Source organism: Thalassophryne amazonica, chromosome 16 (genome assembly GCF_902500255.1).
Source record: "Thalassophryne amazonica chromosome 16, fThaAma1.1, whole genome shotgun sequence".
Taxonomy (NCBI): Eukaryota; Metazoa; Chordata; class Actinopteri; order Batrachoidiformes; family Batrachoididae; genus Thalassophryne; species Thalassophryne amazonica.
Genome location: NC_047118.1, coordinates 23,857,397 through 23,880,135, shown reverse-complemented (window position 1 = coordinate 23,880,135; position 22,739 = coordinate 23,857,397). Strand labels below are relative to the sequence as shown.

Here is a 22,739-nt window from a genome sequence, read left to right as displayed (position 1 = left end):
ACCAGCTCATATGAGCGAACCACGAAAACATCGAGCCAATGTGCAGGCATGAACAATGCCACTGCAATTGTTTTGTGCATGCAGGAACACTGAGCGAGCAGCTTTGTGATGTGTAACCACATTACATAGCTGCTGCAAAAATAAAAAATACAAAAATACATGCCGCGACAGTTTTGTGCACACAGGAACACAGTACGAGCAGCTATGTGATGTGAAAATAAAGTAAATAAATAAAAAATACATGCCACCACAGGATTCAAACCTGCAATTTCCAAAAGCTCTGATTGCCAGTCAGAAACTTTACCACTGAGCTACCATCGCTGGTCCTGTAAAAGGTGTGGGAAAATGCCTGATATCAAGAAGGACATGGATGTATTTAAGAAAAAATTTTATTGAATCCCTCTTATGAAGCAGGCAATACAAGTATGATTCGTCTGTTCCTCTGTAGATGACCCATGGTCACAGACGCACAGTCATGAAATGACATGAATGATGAAGCAGTGTGCTCTTATCATGTCCACATATGCTGGGTGTATCCAGCCCGTGTCTGTGTCCTGCCCAACACGCATGTCTTGTGGACGGCGCGCCACAGGACAGACACCGCGTCATGTGGAACAGAGCTCACTTGGGTGACGTGACATTCAGATCACCCGCTGCATGTTATGATCTGACTGTCTGTTTTTCCCACCGTGCACGCACTCCGCTGCAGCCCACTGCAACAGCGATATATGTTTTGTGTATGTCCACTTGAGGACAGCAAGCACCCACATGCGCGTCACAGTGGACAGTTGTTAGGTCCATGTTCGTCCCAAACACAGTATGTGTTCTCCAGCTGGGACATCCAGAACCAGAGATCTCCACAGCTGCTCCTGTCGGACACACCCCCTGTCAGTTCAGCGCACACACACCAATGTGTCACTGAGTCTCTTTGCAAAGCCACACTCGTGGGGGCACTTAGACAAATTTCACATCCAGGTCGACAGTGATTGTCTGCAGACTGTTGTTGTGCTAATAGCGCGAATGGCCACACATTTTCTAAGTGTGAAGTGAGCGGTGTTAGATGTTTGTGTGTGTCAGCTGGAATTTGGCCGACACCTGCCACAAGAGGGTTCGATGGGCTCTCACAGCGCACACTGTCTTTCAGCCACTGGTGTGCACAAATAGTTGTAGCAACAGGTGTATGAGGCATTGGAGGCAGCTACGATTTTACACGTATTGCATACAATTCCTGCTTTATGCGCACTTCATGCACAATTCGACCACATTTGTATTATGTGTGAAGGGGCCTTTAAATCAGCTTTGAGGTCAACCCTGATTGATATCCGAGTTTGGTAGAAATCAGCAAAGAGTTAGCCAATAAATAGGCATGTAGACATGACAGTGGCACACACATGATTGGCACTAATGATTCGCCTTTCACAAATTGACCTACTGCAAATTTGCCACAAATCTGAATTTTTCAACTACCCTCCATACGTGCCAGGTTGTGTGCAAATCAAAGTGAAAAACCTAAATTTTGGCCTTTGACCTCAATTACTTTGAATGCAATTACTTTGAATTGACCTTTTGCAAATTTGACATTGTTGGGCATTTATAGAAACCATCTCTATGTATATGTGTCAAGGTTGGTACAAATCAAAGTGAAAACCCCCCCAGTGATTGACCATTGTTAAATTTGTTCTCTCCTGAGCAGGTCCAGAATCCATAACATCCATAACAGAAAACAACATAATTTTGACCTTTGACTCCAACAAACTTGACTTTTGCCAGAACAAACCCTTTAAAGGGCAGTTTTGGGGTTGACTGTCACTCATATGTCAAGTTTGGTGGAAGGTGACCAAAGAACCTGGGAGATGTAGGTGAACAAGCAGACAGCCAAACCAAAATTTTGACCTTTGACCCAATGACCTTTCCATTTACAAACCACCCCTAATTCTAACCCTGTCAACCTCAAGTCATAACAAATCCCACATTGGTCCCACATGGGAATAATTTAAAGATATAAGAAGAAATTTATAAAAGACATGCAAATGATGTTAAAAAAAAAAGTAAAGAGAGAGAGAAATGAGAGAGGTGCTTACATAAACATACACATGGATTCATTTGCATGCAGCTGTTTGAATATAAATGTGTCTTTACCAAGTGTCTCAGCTGTCTGTTACAATATGACGGGTGATTTGTTTCCCTTCATTAAACAGTCACAAAGTATTCAGTGTTCCATGTCAATTAAAGTGTAGAACAATTAGACTATTGCATGCAGACATGCATGTAGTTACTAATAGTATGTATTCATACACTAACATTGTACTTCACTGGATCTGGAATTTCTGAGTATTTTACACATGCACACACACACACACACACACGTCCTGTGCCACTGCAGTCCATCACAGTGACAAAGTGCAGCGGGTGAACTCAGGCGATGCATCACCTGCACCTCTCCACCTCCTCACCTGTCAATCTTACTTTCTGCCTGTCTGCAGATGCTGATTACTCCCTCGTTTCTACCCTTACACTTTTTACAACCCCTTCACTCCTCACACTTTTGTCTGTGAGTGGTAAAACACTGAAAGAAGTAAATACTGCATTTTGACACGTGCACATGCGTGTGCCCAGCACAGCAAAACAGAAAAAAGCAGAGCTGTGATCCTTCACATTAAGGGCACCAAACTCTGCATTGGGACATTTGTCATCTTCACCAAACGTGTATAAATACAGCATCTGCTGGGCGCGTGAACACTCACCACAGCGGGCACAGTGCAGCACATGAAGATGATTTATTCACTATTATTGGACAATGTGGCACTGATGCACTTCCTCATATTTATTCGCTTTATCGCGTCTTTATACATACATAGATTTATAGCTCTCAGACAGACACATAGCACACGAATGTTCACACAACTCACATTTACTCACTGTAGTTTTGTCCTCATAAAAAGCTCTACATATTATAAACACTGAGATTTTCCTCACTGTTTCTGTCACAGGCATGTTTTGTTACAGTTACTGTCATGGTAATATTCATTGTTCTCTTTGTAACCAAATAAAATGAGAAGAAAAAAAAACATCACTAATCTATTGCAATATAAAAATATGACACAATGCTAAAATATCCTCAGCTGTATGAGCATGTATTCTTTATAATTTGCAGTTGTATTGTCTTACATACAATTTGTACATGTTCAATAAAGCCCCCTCTATCATCTATCAAAAACAGTATTTACATTTTAACAGCATCTGCAGGAGGCTTTGTCTGTACCTTTACATGACAGGAGTAAATCAAGGAATATTTGTAGATCACCCTCTGCATTTGTAGGTACGTATTGGACATTGCAGTCTCGTTTGAGAGTGGGCGCTAAAGGGGTAAAATATGATGCATATGATGTGATTTCTCTACTTCTGGGACAGAAACATGGCACTTTCTCTTGAGTTTTTGATCAAATACACGGTAAACAAAGTGAAAATGCAAAGAAAAAGTGATGATGCGGTGGGAAGTGGACATGTTTTACGGTTTTGTGTAGGCGACGAGAACACAGCTACTCTGGTTAGCTGTGTAGGCTAACACTTTTGCCTCATCTTTTCGCGACTGCTTCGGTGATTGCAGCCAAAACAAAACAGTACACCATTTTCCCATGTGAAGTATACTGTGTATATTGCACAAACAAAGTGGCTGTCCCCATAAGTGGTGAAATCCTGTGATATCACGCAGGGTTCAACCAGACTGCGCTGCCCTATTAATGAGAAATTTAAATGCATACGAAGTTGCTAATGCATTGAGTTGCTAAATGTCTTATAAAATCCCTCCTGAGGTGTTAATAGGTTCCAAAAAGAGCGGTTTCAGTTTTAGAAGTGTTTATTTTCTCACTATCTTTACATAATATGTGACAAGAGGTTATATTTACACACAAACAAAGAGTTTGCAGCTAGCTACCAGCCTGTGATGTCACCATGCTAACATTCACTAAATGTTTTGTAAATCCTTCCAGGGGTGTTATTAGGTTACAAAAACAGTATTTTTAAGCTTCAGAAGTGTTTATTTCTCGCTTGCTTTAACATAATATATGAGAAAGGTGTTAGCGAAGTTAGCAGCTAGTGACACCAGGAGGTAACGTCATCATGCTATCGTCCGTGAGATCATACCATCAAAAATAGGAGCAGAAGGTGACTTTTTAACCTCTTAAAATACCTCTTAAAATAGGTCAAGGTTAGCCATCTTTTGAACTTGTCCCAAGAATGCTCCCTGTGAATTTGAAGCCCCTGGCAGTAATAGGACTGGACTTATGCCGAGCACAGACAGACGGACGAAAAGCCTTCGCAGTACCCGATGGCCATATTTGATGGCCTCGGGTAAAAATGTATTTGTTTCTAATGGTATGAACCATACTAAAGCAATATAGAGTATACAGACAGGGAGCATTGGAGAGAACATTTATTTATTTCCTTAAATCTTACCCTTTCAAGATGATAGAATTGCACTGGCTGACACTGCAATTATGATTGCGATGTGACTTATTTTGCATATCTACTTTTTATTGACCCCGTCAGTATCTCTGACGTTACTTTGAAAGTAAGGATGCATCAGCTCCTCCTGGCTCATCTATTAATACACATTGTACTGCCTGCATTTAAACATACCCACTGATGACTAACAGGGACCTTTAAGCTATTTAAAGCAAAGACATTAGAGCTCCGCAAGATTGCCCTCTCTAGGCAAAAAGTGAGGTGCACAATGAGCACGTAGTGCCACAGTTTTGGCACAAAACTAGTCACTGCTCAGTAAGTGCAGAGCCAGAATAAACAATGTAAACAAACTGCTTTATTGTTTTTCAGGTTTCCTAAGAACAAGGAAAGGTCATTTGTTATACAGGGTGAACACAAAAACACTCCTTTGTTTCAAATATGTATAATATCAAAAGTCACATGAATAATTTTACAATTTTGAAGAAGAATCTGTAAAGGAATAAAAACTTGATGAGTTTCTGCAACTGTTGAGATGAAAATTGTAAAATTATTCATGTGACGTTTGATATTATACATATTTGAAACCAAGGAGTGCTTGTGTTCTCCCTGTATATTAAACTCATAAGTTAGAAATTAGAATGCAGTGTTTAAACCTATTGTGGTGTTGTTTTGAATTAAGCATTTTCTATGACATATCACAAAACATGGAGAAGATATAGATAGGTCGGTGGGTAGGTAGGTCAGATGCTTAAGCTGCAAGATTTCTGTCTCTGCATGTTTGACAATTCAATGTCATGCTTTTGTTTGATTTTGCTGTTTTGTTTTCGTGAGTACAATCTTAGTAGATGATCACCCGACTAAGTATGGTTTTCAGGCAATCAAAAAACACCTGAGGGAGTTTTCCTTATCGTGTTTGCCAATGTGTGCACTGTATAATTAATTTGATTTGAACTGAATTGTTGGTAGGTAGGGCAGCAAGGTGGATTAGTGGTTAGCACTGTTGCTGCCTCACAACTAAAAGGCCTGGGATTGATTTCCACCTGGTCCTTTCTGTGTGGAGCTGGTCTGTTCTCCCTATGTTTGCATGGGTTTCCTCCATGCCCATTGACCTTTGGGATAGACTCCAGCCCCCATGTGACCCTGAATTGGAATATGCAGGTATAGTAAATGAATAGTAGGTAGCTAGCTAAGTACAACCTACCTACATGTTTAAACTTTTATGATGTTGGATTGAAATAAATATTTGCTATTGCATTACACCAAACCTCTCTAAGACTAAGAAACAAGACAGACCAGGTAGCTCTGTAGGAATGGAGCTGGACTACCAATAGGCCAATGTTCTATTCCAGGTGCATGATTCAACTATCTGTTGGTGTCCTTGAACAAGACACTTCATCTACATTGTCTCAGTCCACCCAGCTTTAAATGGGTATCAGTCTTAGTGGGGGAAGTAACCTGTGATGCACTGGCAACCTATCCAGATGTAGTCAGACTATAATCCACTCCACACTACAGAATCCGGTGATAAGCACCTAGTACCTGATGTGCCTCAGAACCCGTATAGGATATTTCTGATACCCCGTCTCACCAGAGGCTGAATGTGCCCGAATGCCGTCGGAATGGAAACGTGCAGATGTGCTGCACCGTGCTGCTGCACCACAGCGAGTCAATGCATCTCAGTGGCCCGGCGTGGTGTAAAACAGCACTTCTGAATAGGGTGTCACAGCTGTAATAAACATATTATGACAGATACATCATCTAAATCATTAGAAGGACTGATGATGCAGCTGTCTACCAAAGCATTACAATGTAAATGATCACGTTTGGAATGGCCCCAGATGCACCACCCCGCACAGCACACATGAGCCACACTGCAGCCTATGATGTAATCCGTGTGAACCTGGGAGTGACATGAGATGGTGACATCAGCCATGATCTGAGGACAAATGCATCATCTATTGCGAAATAATTATTCAATATGATGTGGCATCCAACCGGACATTGGCACGCCCCGCTGTCTGTCTGGACTAAAGACAGTGCTCACCCGCCCTCTCGGTCTTACTTTCTCCAGGTAATCAGCTCTTTAGCAGACAGCGGGATGATCTGCTGCTGTGTCAGGGCTCATACCATCCAATCGCACCACTCCACTGTCCAGAGTGACAGCAGGATGCCCCACTGCACGTTAGGGCATGTAACACCAGATTGCACAGTTCAGAGAGTCCGTTAGGTGCAGCTTTAACTGATTGGCAGGACCCACATGCATGACCCATCAACCCATGTCAGTGTGATCAATTAATGAAGCTAATATCCTGGAGAGAGGAGGGTGTGAGAAAGCGAGAGAGAGAGGGGTGAGAGAGAAAGAGAGAAGCAAGGAAGGGGGCAGGCGGCCACTGTGTAATGCTTTAATGTCAGGACCTGCCTTACCTCTCCTCTGGATTACGTATTTTATTCAATATATGGACAGATGTGTGTAATCCAGGGTCCCCTGGTCATGGGTTTATTACAATACACTGGAGACTGGTGGCTATTACCAGTAATAACGGCTGTGGGTGTGCAGATTGGTGTTCTGATGACAGTAGTAATCTGATGACACATTGTTACATGCAGTACATTAATACGATAGTCAGAGGACCCTGGTTTACATGTTCTCAATTCATAGGTTGGATGTCATGCAACATTCAGCAGAGAGACTCGGCAGGTCTTCAAAAGCTCACTCTCCCACACCCCTCCCCTTGGTTGCCTTCCACCCAGACTTAGGGTGACAATCGAACCACACTTGCACAGCATTTGAGTGCATTAATGGTATTTCTTACTGCGTTCTGATAGCAATCTGGGTATTCCTACTGTGTTCCAACTACATTTGAACTGGATTCGATGCTCATACATGCAATGTGCGTGAATCATTCGAGACGAGTGTGGCCCACATTCTAAGTATTGGAACAGCATTCTTACACAGCTGTCGGAATATCTGTCTCTCCCAAATGTGGCTCCAATATTTTTTTTCCTCATTCCAGCTTGGTTCATTCATCATTTTTTGTTTTTTCTTTGTCACATACTCTTTCACCTTGAAGGTGGTCTGGGCAGTGGTAATTTATGCCTCCAAATCTAACACATCTTTTTTGCTTGTACCTCTGTCTCTCCCAGCCATGGGCACATGTTAATATTTTTGAACAGGCATCGCTCCATTGGATTTCAATTGGCTTTTTTCAAGTGCACGATTTTAAATCCTCTCTCTGGCTATTTGTTCTTCTTTCTATTTAAAGATGTCTTTATTCATAATGTACCCCTGAAACTGCAAATTTACTGTGCAGCTGGCTATTGGGGGAGGTGATGGTCTAGTGGTTAAGGTGTGGGCTTGAGACTAGAAGATCCTTGGTTCAAATCCCAGCCTGTTGGAAAATCACTAAGGGCCCTTGGGCAAGGTCCTTAATCCCCTAGTTGCTCCGGTGTGTAGTGAGTACCTTGTATGGCAGCACCATATTTGTAAGTGCTTTGAGTGTCTGAATGTGTGTGGATGTATTGTGTATGTGTGTGGATGTATTATGTGTATGTGTGTACACACACACACACACACACACACACATACATATATAATACATATATGTGAAAATAACTGCAATGGTTGCAAACTGGCAATTGCACACAGTGCTGTGCACCAGGTGGCAAATGTGGTCCGAAATGTCTCCTACATGTATCTGAACAAAATTGTCCATGTCATGATGATAAAACAATGTTTTTGTGTTTTGAAATTTCTCATTCTTGCATCGCAAGTCGCATAATATATTATTATGTCTATAGTATGACTGAACATGCACTTCACAGTTTGATAATAAAGCAATAAATAAGACCAAGTTGAATTCGGAGTTGTACTCCGGCAAGCAGTGTTGCCACAGTTACTTTGAAAAAGTAATCCAATTACTGATACTCCTTGAAAAGTAACTTAGTTACTTTACTGATTACTCAATTGTAAAAGTAACTAAGTTAGATTACTAGTTACTTTTTTAGTTACTTTCACCAGCTGCCGACAACAACCCACATCAACATGACAATGATACCTGTTTTGCCAGAACTCACTTTATAGTCACCCTTCTTGACTTCAGTGAAAATAAATACTTGTTTTATAAAAAGTAATATAAAGACCTCTTTCTTGACCTCATATTTAACTGTTGACAGCACTGTAACAGTAAAACTTGCAATTTCAAACCTACATTATTTATAAATGTAACTATTAAATTCTAATATTTTTCTAACATTTAAATTCTCTCTAAACATTTTACTTGTCGAAATTATTATTATTTTTAAGCAATATTAGTAGTTGTAGTAAAAAACGACTTCAAAACTGGATCTTTAATCTAGGGTGTTGTGGGGGAGGGGGCACATCCTTGCCCCACGCCCCCATTCCATCTGGATTCGCCCCTGCTTTGGCGTTTGAGCACAAAGAATGGATAACATTTATTTATGCAGAAAACAGGACCAGATTTACAGGTAAGAAAGTTTTATTGCGTTTTCACATCATGTGGTCCTCAGAAAAGAGAGTTTTAGGTGCATTTGAGTGGAAATAGTGTTAGTTGTTGACGAGACGATACGGAGCGGCTCAGCTCAGAATTCTAAATAAAGGAGGAAAAAAAAGTATAAAATGTCTTTGTAAAGCTCAGTGCAGGTGTGCTGATCACCGCGCTTTTAAGAGGTGACGACGAGTCGAGCAGCTGCAAAAAACGCGGATGAAAAGCTCACAGCTCGCTTAAAGTGGGCAGTTCAGTCGAACCCCGACCTCCTGCCCACGGACAAGTTTAATGCTGCTCTCGACCCACAATGGAAAAATAATAGTAACCGCACAGTGACATGGAGAAGTAACTTTAACTGATTACTGATTTGGTTAGATTAACGCGTTAGATTACTCGGTTACTAACAAAAAGTGGTCAGATTAGAGCCGGCAAGTATGAAAGAGTATGAATCAGATTGAGTATATTCTAACTGAAGTCATTTTCTTGCAGCAGATCAGGATGGCAGAAATCGAGAGCAGACATCACTGAGATCAGACCAAATGTCAGATAAGTCATCACCTGTCCTGCCAGATGACCTCAGCCTGGATGAACACAGCAACTACCAGCTGGTGGCGCGAGAAAGCAAGGTACTGTCGATGTGGAGCTGTTATCAGTCCAAAGCAAGGAGAGATTGAATTTTATTGCTGACACAAAAAATCTGAAAGTTCTGATTTTGCAGTTGGCCTCCACTGTGAATATTATCTTTACAGTGTTGAAATGAGCTATAAAGAGTGTCAAAATGTTGACAAAAAAAAAAAAATAGAACATTTTCCTGAAGCTTAATCTTGATATTGACCACATAGACAGAAGACAACAGTTAAGCAAAATTTAGAAAACATTTTGAAGAATGCTCTTGTACTGACTGGGCTACAGTACCTCAAACTTCAAATCAACATTTACAGGAAGGCGCTCAAATTTCCATATACTGTACTTTAGGACTGATGTCAATGAAGGTAACCATTTGAAAATATGTACTATGTGACAGAGAGACCAATTCATGAATGGATAATGCACATTTGTCCATTTTTGATGTCCAGTGTTGAAGGTCAGATTATTTTGTTGTCTGTTTGTTGCAATTTAGGTCATGATTTTGGTTCTAGTGTATAATTTCGAATTAAAAAATTATGGAAGATACAATGTTAAATCTCATGTCCATATCTTCAAACACGATGGTTCAGCTCATAATAACAAAACAACGTTCATACATTTTGAAATTTATTGCTCAAACAAACAAGACAGTTATAATACAAACATCTAAAGACGTTTTGTGTGGTGGCTGAAATACTTCAAATTATCACAAATATTTTTCTTATCAATATATGCTTCAGATCATCCATCTAGGCTTCTTGGTTACTGAGATATATTTTGTAAAGGTGTTTTTCAGACTATGTTTTCCTTGACTTGGACCTGTGAGTGAATTACTCATCACCTTTAGATATCCAAGTAATATTTTCACCATGTTTGAGGGAAATCTGTTGAGCTGATTTTGAGTTATCTTGTCTACACACACAACACACCAGTGAAAGCAATACCCTACTATCATTGCTTCATCGACGCTCAGAGTAAAAAAACACCTGCATCAGTTCAACAGGTAGTGGTGTGATGGGGCCAGCAGGTGTCACTGTGCAGCTGAAGTCAGTAAATCTCACTCCCCTATGCCACAAGACGCTCTCGCAACAGACGCTAGAGCCCATGTGTTTTAGCCTCGTGGTCAGCGCATCGGCCTCCCATGCCGGAGGTTGTGAGTTTGCGCCCTTAGAGGGGGAACACAATGCAGAGGTCAAAGTTGCATTTTAAAACAAAAAAGCTTTTCAAATTGAGAATGCACTTGCAAACACAGAGAACACGAATAAATAAATGAACTCAGCTCTGATGACCAGATAAAGATACAAAAGTGTGTCCATCCAGTCAGACGGCCCCCGAGCAGAAACCCTCTTATTGTGTTGTTAGTACTTCTGCAGTGTGTCTGTGTTTTGGGGTGTGTTGTGTGAGTTTTTTTGCAGATGCATTATCAAAATAAACGGTTACGTGTGCTGTCTGTGTTCTTTGTGTTTGCATGGGGGGGTTCAGACTGTAAGATGTTTTTGAATGAAACGGGCTGTTGAATCGATGCAGGTGGTTTTTTGTTTGTTTGTATTGCTTCATGTTGTCTAATTTGGAAGTGTTATGTTCTGTATTGGGGCAGCACGGTGGCTTAGTGGTTAGCACTGTTGCCTCACAGCAAGAAGGTCATGGGATCAGTTCCCACCTGTAGCCTTTCTGTGTGGAGTTTGAGTATTCTCCCTGTGTTTGAGTGGGTTTCCTCCGGGTGCTCTGGTTTCCTCCCACATCTAAAGACTTGTAGGTTAGGCGAACCTGAAAACTTTACATTGTCGTAGGTGCGGGTGTGAATGTGTTTGTTTGTCTGTATGTGGTCCTGTGACAGACTGGTGTCCTGTCCAGGGTGTACCTCGCCTCACGCCCTGTGACTGCTGGGATAGGTTCAGCCCCCTATGACCCTTAACTGGAATAAGCATTTGAAAGTGAGTTAGTGTTCTGTATTGGGCATTTGTACTTTTGATCTCTGGAGTGGAAAAATAATATAATCACATTCAGACGTACAATATAGTGCAACTATACCTCACACATACTGTTTTACTATTAATGCAAGTCAACCCAACAATATAAATCAACTGTAAAACCCTGCAGAGAACACAGCAGTATTCTGTACTCCACAGAATTATTAATGCACACAGTATAGCAATACCATGTTCCACCTGCTTAGCGCAGTACTGATTCTTAATAGTAATTTCAGCAGCATAAAACAAATGACCTTTTTTTTAAAATCAGTATTATGCTGTTGGATCTCTCTTGAATTATAGACGACAATACAAGGCCCTTTATCTCTTTACCTCTTTGCTAGCTTGTCTTTGAAGAATCCCCAGTTTCTACCCACTACACACCTTCTCATGAATAAATCTTTGAACAGACTCTCCCCAGTTGCTATCCCGTTGGCTCAAGCGTCTTTCCCATGTACCTGCTCTTTTGGCTTTATCTTTTTTGGCCTCTCCACCCCACTACAACCCCTCTGGTAATTGCACACCTTCCGCTATCCCCTCTGCCTCCATGTTCTTATCGTTTTGCCTTCCTCCATCTTCTCCTGTAACGGGGTAATGCTCCCTGGTTCTGTATATAAGCAGATAAGCCTGCAAACATCAGGCATGGCCGTAAACACTATAGCTCATTAGAGATGGTGGAAGAAAAAGAGGGACAGAAAAGGTGAGGAAGGATGGGGATTCTGTTCCTTGGCCATTGTTTGGTAAAAAATGAGTGTCAAGCCCCTTTGAGATTCATGTGGGGGAGCAGGTGGTTGGATGTCTGAAAGGGAGCCATTCAAGAGCCTGAACTGAATTACTGACGGTTACATTAATGAAGTCACAAAACACACACACACACACACACACACACACACACACACACACACACACACACACACACACATGCATGTGTGCATGAATAAGCACGAAATATTGCGCAGGCCCTATATTGCAGCTAAATTTCTTCATGCCATGTACGCTGATGTCAGCTTCCACCTGGAGCAACTGTCACACATCTGTAATTATAACAACTTGTGTTTCCAGAATAAAAATATAACAGCAATCAAATATCTGTCATTTTTAGCACTGTAGCAACGCATTATTTGTACCACTGCATTGTTCAATGTGGTCTCTATACGGCCAACGTCGGGGCCGTGTGTGCATTCTCGCCATCACATCAGACTTGTTTCCAGTGGATGTGTGGGCCCTTGTCAGCAATCCTGTTGCTGATTTTCAGAGACAGGATGTAAAGGCACATTCAGGGATTGAAGGGTGTCCAGTTTGGTGACCTCAGAATTACAGCTCTTCTTTTTGCAGATGATGTGTTTCTGTTGGCTTCATCAGACTGTGACCTCAAATGTGCACTGGGTGGGTTTGAGATTGAGTGTGAAGTGACTGGGATGAGGTTCAGCACCTCCAAATCTGAGAATATGGTCCTGTCAGTAAAGGGTGGGTTGTCCCCTCTGAGACAGGAGAGAGTTATTGCTCCATGTGGAGGAGTTCCGGTATCTTGGGGTCTTGTTTATACATTGGGATAAGTTGGAGTGTGAGTTTAAAACACAGACTGGGGCTGCATCTGAAGTCCCGCAGACACGGTACCAGACCAGTGTGGTGAAGAAAGTACTGAGCCAGAAGGTGAAGCTTTCAATTTACCCTCATATCTGCACCTATGGTTACAAGTTTTGGGTATTAACCGATTCCTCTGGTCTTACATTCAGGGACAAGCGGAGAATTGCAGTTCTCACATGATTACACTGGATTATTGATTTATTGCTTAAGGTGTCTGTTCTCTTTGTGCTTGTGCCATCCACCAGGAATGGGACCGCAGGGACTCCTGCAACTCGGAGGAGGATGGAGGTGGTGGAAGTCATCAAGGAAGATACCAGAGTCACACCATGGTTCACAGTCAGATGCAGGAGGTGGGGCCAAACCACAGATCCACAAGCGTAGGCATTGAGGTGGAGATCGCACTGCAGGAAATGGAAATGCGAACAAACCAAATGCATTTATGTTCACCTCACTGCAGTCCTGGTGAGTAATTTCAGACAATATTAACTCTACTATAAGGCTGAAAGAAATTATATACACAATAGATTATTGGGCATCTGACTAGGATGCATCCTATACTAGGGGAGCTATGACCTCCCCCAGGACTAAACCAAACCAACTTTTTTAGGTTCCTTAGATGACCCCAAAACACAATCAAGATGTTCCCAAAAATAAAAACTGGCCTCAAGCCAGTTATCCAAGATGGCCACCAAAATGGGGTTGTTCACTAAAACACCTTTAAACAACATATAAACAACTTAAATATCACAGAGATTCAATGGGAAGACCATTGCAGGTCGCAGCAAACTCATTTGTGCCTAAACTAAATTCATTCATGGGTTTAAGATTCAAAATGGCGTCCAAAATGGCCACCAATTCAATTTAATTAGCTTATAATACGTCAAATCACAGCAAAAGCAGTCTCAAGGCGCCTCACATGAAACAATTCAACATAAAATTTAAATAAATAATTAAAATGAATTAAAAAAAATCAAATATATAATTTAAAAAACAGAAGTAAAAGAATAAAACAGATAAAAAAAACTTGTATTCATAAGAAAAGAATAAAAATAGGTTTTCAGTCTTGACTTAAAAATGTCCATGGACTCTGACTGCCTCACGGTCGCAGGAAGACTGTTCCACAGGGTGGGTGCACAATAACGCCAATAGACCCTTATCATTAAAATACAAAATAGGAAGTTGTTTATGTTTAAAGGTGTTTTAGTGAAAAAAATCCTATTTTGGCAGCCATCTTGGATAACTGGCTTGAGGCCAGTTTTTATTTTTGGGAACATCCTGATTGTGTTTTGGGGTCATCTAAAGAACCTAAAAAAGTTGGTTTGGTTTAGTCCTGGGGGTGGGTGCAAAGGTAATGGTCGTAGCTCCCCTGGTACTAGCTGCCTTCCACTGGACATTTTTTGGGGTTGGGGGGGTGTATGTCCACATGAAAGAAGGCCCCTGTTGTAAGAACGTGTTGGCAGGTAAGTCCCATGAGTAGCTGGAGAATATGGCGGGGAATAGGAACCTCTAGGCTTCCCACACAACTTTACTTAGCCTCGTGGCTGGATGGACGGTCAAGACAAAAAAGCAGTTTTCTTTTAAATCCTCCTTTAAATACATCCTGGGCTTGATGTTACTGTTGCTTCATTCTTTTGATCTCAATAAAAAAAATGAGATTGAGAGTTTGTTATTCAAGGGCTTTTGCTTGACACTCATGTACACAGCGCATTCATTCACAACAGAATTTGAAAGAATGTTCTCCTTCCTTAAGGTGGTGCTTGTAGCAGCAGCAACAAAGACGCCAACACAAAAGGAGAAGGAGGAGCCAGCGGCATATCAACTCCCTTCTGTTTGCCGGCAGAGTTCTTCCAAAGTCAGCCAGCAGCCATCCCAACACCTCCCTGCAGTAGAAGGCTGCGGCTGTCGAGAGGTCTAAGGCTGACCTCTCCTGCCTCCTGGGCCTCCTTCCGCTCCCAAGGAGCCCATAGCAAGATGCTCTGTGCACAGGTCAGTAAGGGGCTGTAAAATATTAAAATATGGCAGATGACATTCAAAATGTTTCCTGTTTCCCAGTCTGTTTTTTTTTTCTTTGCTTCATGTGAAAGCAGACTGACTTTCCCTACATTGTCCCAAAGCAGTAAGTGGTAGTTTATTCACTACCCAGACCAACTGCATCCACATAGGAAAAACACATTCTATAAGAAACACTAAAATTGGTACAATCAAATGTACAATATCATATATTGTTGCACATTTCCTTCTTTCAGTTAATTTACAAAGTTTATTTAAATGTTTTTAAGTAATTGTTCCTTTTATTTCGCATATTTTATTCAACATTCATTTCATAATAAACCAGTGGTTTCATTTTTCCCCTTGGTGTGCACAGTATCCATCCCACAGTGACTCATCCGTTGCAACTGGCAGCTCCGAGGGCAGTCTACAGACCACCGTGGAAGAAGGACTGAGTTTCAGTGTCTCTCCACCAAAAATGCGGACTTGCCTTTGCCAATGGCTCCCCTGAAAGTACGGTCTCCACTTCCACTGTGTGGCCACATGAAACTCTGCTCGCCAGTCCAGACCGTTAGACCGAGATCAACGCTTTCATCAGCTTTGACCCTACAGGCCACTAGGGGCCACCAGCGGAGCCAGAGCAGTGGGCGAGGTAGCACCAGCCCGGGCTACACCCGTGATGACTCAATTGACCCTTCAGATGAGGACCTGGGTATCGGAATAGGATCGTCTATTGGTGGCTGTGGCTCCAGCCAAGCGGGAAACAGTGAACACTTATCAGAGACACTGAGCAGCTTGTCACTGACATCACTGCTGCCACCCAGTTCCTTGATGTATCCCGGAGGAGCGGTGAAGAAGTGCAACAGTACAGGCAGCATGGACCAAGGAGGGGTGTTGCTATCATCCCGGGGTAGAGATGGCCGCAGGGAGATTCTGGGTCTGGAGATTATGGACAACCAAGGCTTCTTGGCTAACCCATGGGGAGGGGTATTATCTGGAAGAAGGCGAGGAGACGATGGAGAGGAAATGGGCAATGGAGAGCAAGGGTTCAAAGGAAAGAGCTCAAGCCAAACAACAATAGGGCCTTGTTGTGAGAACAGATGAAACTTGTTCACTCATCCTTTGTTGCTACATTCCTTGGATCTAAACCCTTTGCCGTCCCTCTCACTCTCTCTGCTCCCCTCAGAGAGAGAGAGGCTTAATGACACATGATGTCATGTATTCCAGAATCAAACCCTCATGCTGCCCTCTCCAGCCGTTTCTATACATTTGTGACATGCCCCATGTCATTTTGTGCTAATTAGGGGAGTGATTTAGTTTGTAGTCTGCTGGCGAAGAGGTTACCTGTAATTTGGGGTCTGAGGGCTGACAGTGGGCCCATAGTTCCTCTGAGGGGCTGTGCTCCTCCTCCAGGAGTCCAGTGAAGGTTCTGTTAACATCGGAAGACCAGGAGGTGCGTTCATAGCAGGGAGTCAGTAGGCCAGAAGAGTCTTGTAGTTTTGTTATTTCCACGTCAGCGGTTGAAAATGCAAAAATAGAAGTACCCAAACTGAAATAGCTTTCCATGCCAACAGAGACTGTTCAGATTCTGTTTTGTCTCAGAGGCAGAGACGAAAGTATGTGGGAGGAGGTTCAGGAATGATGGAATATAGCAAGGCAGAAATAAGGCTGAGAAGGAATAAACCAGGTCATTTGTTTGGCTGAGAAATGAGATCTAATGTCCATCTGTTCTGGCAGACGGAACCGACAACAGGTCCTACACACCAGACCTTCTGCTAAGATCAGAGCAAAGTGTAAGGCGGACGAGTGTTCAAGATTGTGTGTTTGTATTTCCATGGAAGAGCGTTGCCTTCGGGTACTGGAGGCATGAATTAAATCACCTGTATCACTTCTGTAGTTTAGAAGAGAAGTGAGACCAGTATTAGCTGATCAAAGGTTTGCCGCCCACAGTGGAAAATGACACAAAATCGACAGATTGCAGAAGTGAAAACTTGCATGAAGCGATTTGTGGAATTGGATATTTTTCTTTCTGTCTCCAGTGTCTGTCACTCACTCAAACATGAAGGAATAAGTGAGAGGTGAGAGCTGCAAACTAAATGAACAATAACGCGGGCAAGGGGCAATAGTGTGTGCACCAAAAAATATAAAAAAAAGTCAAGAGATGCAAAACAAAGTGACTTCAAGCACACTCTTTTAAATAAACAGTACCTGGACAGTTCCGAGGGCCTCGACTGCATGATGGAATTGCATTTATCCAAGATTTTTATCTATATACGGAATTGTATCAAGATGTCAATGTCGGGTGATTTCCATGTGATTTCTATTCCACTATTTTTGTAGAAACGAGAATAGGCACGTGAAGGTGTTGTTCTACTATCATTTAACCCAAAATGATCTGATTTGTTGTCTAGGACTTTTTTGTCTGCCAGTGGCTTCCAGTTTTATAATATTTTTAAAAAAAAAACAAGTGGCCAGAACAATTAAGCAAAAAAATTTCCACAAACTTTGGGCGCTCATGTGATTGTTCCCTCTAGCACATTTCTCTTTGGGAACACTGGCTCCACTCAGAATTTTTTTTGGTTTGTTTTTTTGGGATATAGGATTCCGAGGAGTTGAACATTCCGCCTGCACACTGGTGACTTTCTTTTGGTATCCTACGCAAAAAAAAAAAAAAAAAAAAAAAAAACATGAACAGTGTACACCATCTCTTGGAAAGCTTTAATTTGAGAGTTGCAACGCAACGTATCGATTACAGACACATTTGTGTTCCTTAGGCATGCTTTTTGTTATTTTTGTTTTGGGGATTGCAAGACAGTTTGCTTATTACTGAACCTTGATGCACATATCTCGTAGCAACCTTTACACCCTCTATCGTTTGACATCACTGAGATGTCACGATCAAAGAACAAAACTTTGCATTTTATTGCAAGTCTATTTTGGCATCTGCCAGTTACTTCCATCCAAATAGGAAATGTCAGTGTTTAAAACTGGTTTCTAGAGGTAGACTGTTGTAGCGCTTCGTGTTTTGCTCATTAGTTTCCCTTTTGTTGCTCAAAAAAGAATGAGGCAATGCAAGAAAATCAAACGGTTTGATTTTTTTTTAATCATGTAAAATCACGCTGGCTCATCACGTGGCTTTGAGGAGGGGGAGATAGCTCCGACGGTTGTGTGCGTGCGCGTGTGCTACGTTGGGTTCAAGAGATTGCTTTTGCCTGAAATGTCTCGTTTGTCAGCGAGGATATCTGAGATTTAACGGCTGACGGCGGGGGGAAATACAGTGCAACCAAGGGCTGTTTTAGCTTGAGTGATACATCTTTCTTTGTGAGAGAATTTCCTTGTGTCTTTCAATCATGGCATCAAAGGTTAAAGCCTGACTACACAGCAATAAATGTTCCATGTGTATGCCCTGAGTAAATGATGTCAATGTGATTTTTATCTCCCCGTTTGCTACGTTTGTGTGTCTACTTGTCTGAACCAATCAGATAGCTCCTCTGCCCACTGAGATGGGCTGCAACCGGACAGCACAAACTAACTGATCTCAGGTCGGGGGTTTAAAAAAATACATAAATAAAAAAAAATTAACAATAGCTGTAAAGGTGAGTTCAGACCAAACGCAAAGCAAATTTATGCATATTTGTCCACTAGATGGTTTTGCAGATTGTGTTTATTCTCTACGTTCGAGCAGCACAGACTGACTGCATGCACCAACTCTCTGGAGTGTGCTTTTTTATGCAAGTGATGCACCTCTGACTCAGCCACAGCTGCATTTATTTCTGATGTGTTCTTCCAGAAATCCCCCCCCCCCCCCGAGTTCTTCCTTTTTGGAAAAGGTGGTTTTTTTTTTCAAACACAGTCTGAAATATTTTCAGCTTCACATCGCTGAGCTCAAAAACAGCATTCACACGAGTCTCCCTCTTCTTTCCGCTGACTGCACGTGCAGTCGCACTGCTTGTAAAATTTGCTTTCTGTTTAGTCTGCGCGCATCTTGAGTGTAGAATTTACATTTAACTTTGTATTTTGCTCTGCATGTGTTGCACTGCTGCTAGTGACCATGTGATTAGAATGCTTTCATAAAACTGTACAAACGTGAAGGCAACGCCCCAGTGTTTCTTGACTGCTGCTGTGAAATCACTAAGAATAATCAGTGTATGACACGGCTAACATATTTTCTCTTTTTAACATTTTCAGAAGTGGATTATTGTATTTGTTATGTATGTATGTATGTATGTATCTCAAACTTCATTTTCATACCTGATTTGCGGTGGTATGTAAAATGTTTGAGATCCATTCAGCCTTTGCACATTTATTTTTTTTGTAATGGCATCAAGGAGAATTCAGATGTCTCTATATTAAAATTTGAGAGGTTGTGCCCTATCACAGTTGGAAACAAGTTCACTCTCCACTTAAAAAATACTTTATTTTTCAGAGTATTAGTTGCAAAACATATCTAAGTCGCACTGGTTTATAAGTTGCATTTATTTTTCAAAAGTGATGCCACTGCTTCATGCAACAAAAAGGAAAATGAATTTAATTAACACATTATTTATAATGCAAACACTATGTTAGCAAGCAGAAACTAATGAGCTAATTAATGTAATTGTACAAGGCACTGGTCAGGAGTAAAATCCTTCTTACGGACACTGAACTAGCAATCAGAGGTGAGGTAGGTAAATCCATGACAGAAAAGTGAGAGTGAGACACTTCTGAGATATAACGCAAAATGTACACCAAATGGGCTTCTCAATATTAAATTCAAAAATCCACAATCCGGATCAGACTTTGTCAGTCGATAAAGGATACCATCCTACATAATGCTCTCAACTACGAAAGAAATTTGATCTTTTTTTTTTTTTTTACAGAATTTTTGAAAATTTGATCAGTGTTAAAGATAGGGATTTTTCCCATCTTTTTCCTGGCTTTGACCTTGAAAATTGAATAGTTTCCTGTCCATCAGGAATCATCAGTAAAAATGGCATAACGATATATGAAAAATTGTGGGCTCCAGGCTGTTCACAAACAAACAAACAAACAGGTGAAAACACAACCTCCTCCAACTTTGTTGGCGGAGGTATGAAAAAATTAAATGGGTAAAAGCTGCAGGGTTCTCAAACTTTTGCATGGCACTGTAGAGCAACAGTTAAAAAGGCACACACTTTAAAACTGCAAAGAAAAAGAGAGACTATACAGGGACACAGAAATTCAGCAGTGTCCAGTGTTGACGAAGACTACAGCAAGATGCTTTGATGAAAGGCTCCAGTAGACTATCTATAATTATAGTTTAGATATCTATAAATGTGTTTTGACTGGTCATAATTATAATGTGGCTTCGCAGAATAATAATTTATCTGTAATTACAATCTCACAAGAGGGACCATGTAAGATATTTGAAAATGTATTTTGACTGTCTGCAGTCTTGCGACTCAGAATTTGAAAATACAAATTTTGATTTGTGCAAATCAATTGCAATTAAATATTTCATAAATGAGAAGCGTGACCAGCTGTCACAAATGAATAATGACATGTTAAAGCTAAGAGAGGCCGTGATGTTGCAGGAGTCTTCTTCACACAGCTTGTCACTGGCAGCCTGGCTCAGCGGAGACGCCAGTGCGAAATCGCATTCTGTGTGCATGCTGAAACACGAGGTGTTGTTTACCTCACACCCCCAACTGGAGAACCCTGCACCTCATCTACGCTCTCAAAACCAGCTCTCCCTGCAGGCCTCTGTCCTTCAAATGTCACTGCAGGTGGGTGGTGGTGTGCGGTAAGGGGTAAGTGTGCATGTGTTTCTTTGACTGTCTTGGCACCAGAGGATGTGTGCAACTGTTTCAGTTATCTACAAGGTCTTTTAAGAAAATGTCATGTCATCTGTTTTTTTGGGGGTTTTTTTTGTGAGGGTCAATTCTGCTTTACATTCAGCACTGCTGTGTTAAACAGACCACCCTTTGAAAAAGCTAATATACTGTAGGTCATAACAAAAAAAAACAATGTTAAAGTTTGTGTCACATGATAAAATTAAGGTGGGGCTTGATGGAGCTGGACACAAATTTTCATTTGCTTCCTGCAGTAATTATGATTATTAAATAATTCCTAATTGAAATTGTTGGGAAAATATAGAAACTATTTGGTGTATTCTTGAAATAACTTTTTTCCACAGATCTATTTATAGTATGTTGCATTTTTCATATAATCCTTAGAGTGGGTTTGAACTTTATCTGTATACTGTCAACAATGGGTGCCTCTTTATATTTTTCCCCAAAATTATATGTATTACAGTGTCCTTTTCAGACAGAAAACTACACTGCGGTAGCATTTATTTTTAAAAATCTATATTAAAAAAAATATGTGATACATTTCATTGGATATTTCCTTTTGTCACTATTAAAATGTGTATTTGTGCTCACATCACAAGCTGCTATGTTCACTTCACATACTTGCTATGCTCACCCACATAGTTGTTATACATAGTCACATTACTCTGGCCCAGGTACAGAATATTACAAGAATGGCACATTAGCCTATTAAACATGTTATAATTAGTTGAGAAAATGGTCATTAATGTGGCAAATGTGCATAAATATTGCAGAATCGAAAAATACAGACTGGGCCGACACTTCACTAGGTGTGTCCAACAAGTAGGCCACACATGGCCTTGCATGACATACATCACAGAAGACTAAAACCACTGATGGCCACAGCTAACCAAAATGTTACCTCTGATAACCATTAATCCGATAACTGAAAAGTTAGCTTTTATGACACTAAACCAATAAACTGCTAAAACATTTATCTTTATTACAGATAACCGATAACTTTAGTAGTGTTTCAGACACGGTCACATCAGATTACACTGTCGGCTTCTGATAAACCAGTTTCACTTTTCGCTGCTGGGTAAATTCAAGGATCACAAACACATAAGAATGCATGAATAATGAATGAATTAAAAAAAATAAAACCCCAAACACTGTCATCATCTTTCAAAAGCAGTAAAACACATTATCATATACCTATAAATGATACGCCAATATGATTGGATAAAACACTAAAGAATAAATAGCAATACACCCTTTTCGCGGATAGGTAATATTTTTCATACCACCCAAGTAATCAGCCAATCCGGACAGTGGAGCAGCGCCACGACGAAGAGGCGCAGACAGAGGAACTGTGAAATACTGATGAGTCACTATTAATAATTTCTTATGTGTCCAACCTCGTATGTTGATCATTAAAATTAAATTTGTTAGTTCTAAAAGCCATCATAATTATTTATAGGAAAACATTCTATTTTTTTTCTACTAAGGTTTGAACTTTGAGAGTTTACACAGGAGAGAAAAGTGAGAAAATGTTAATGCCTGTTTGAGAAAAGTGTATAAAGTGTGTAGTGAGGGGTTTTACAGCCTTAAAACATCTATAATAATTGTAAAAAAATAACGCTGACTGCTTCACGAATTTCGCCTATCGCGGGTTATTTTTAGAACGTAACTCCCGCGATAAACAAGGGACCACTGTATATGATAAAATCGTCATCAAATTGTTCACCAATGAATATGGCTTTTTACACCCTTCAGAAAACCATACAACATTTATCATTTATAGGTAT

General features: G+C 40.9%; 1 pseudogene; it reads left to right on the top strand.

Moving 5' to 3' along the window:
- The window catches only part of LOC117527690, a 595,993-nt pseudogene that overhangs the window by 551,116 nt on the left and 22,138 nt on the right, over positions 1–22,739 (top strand).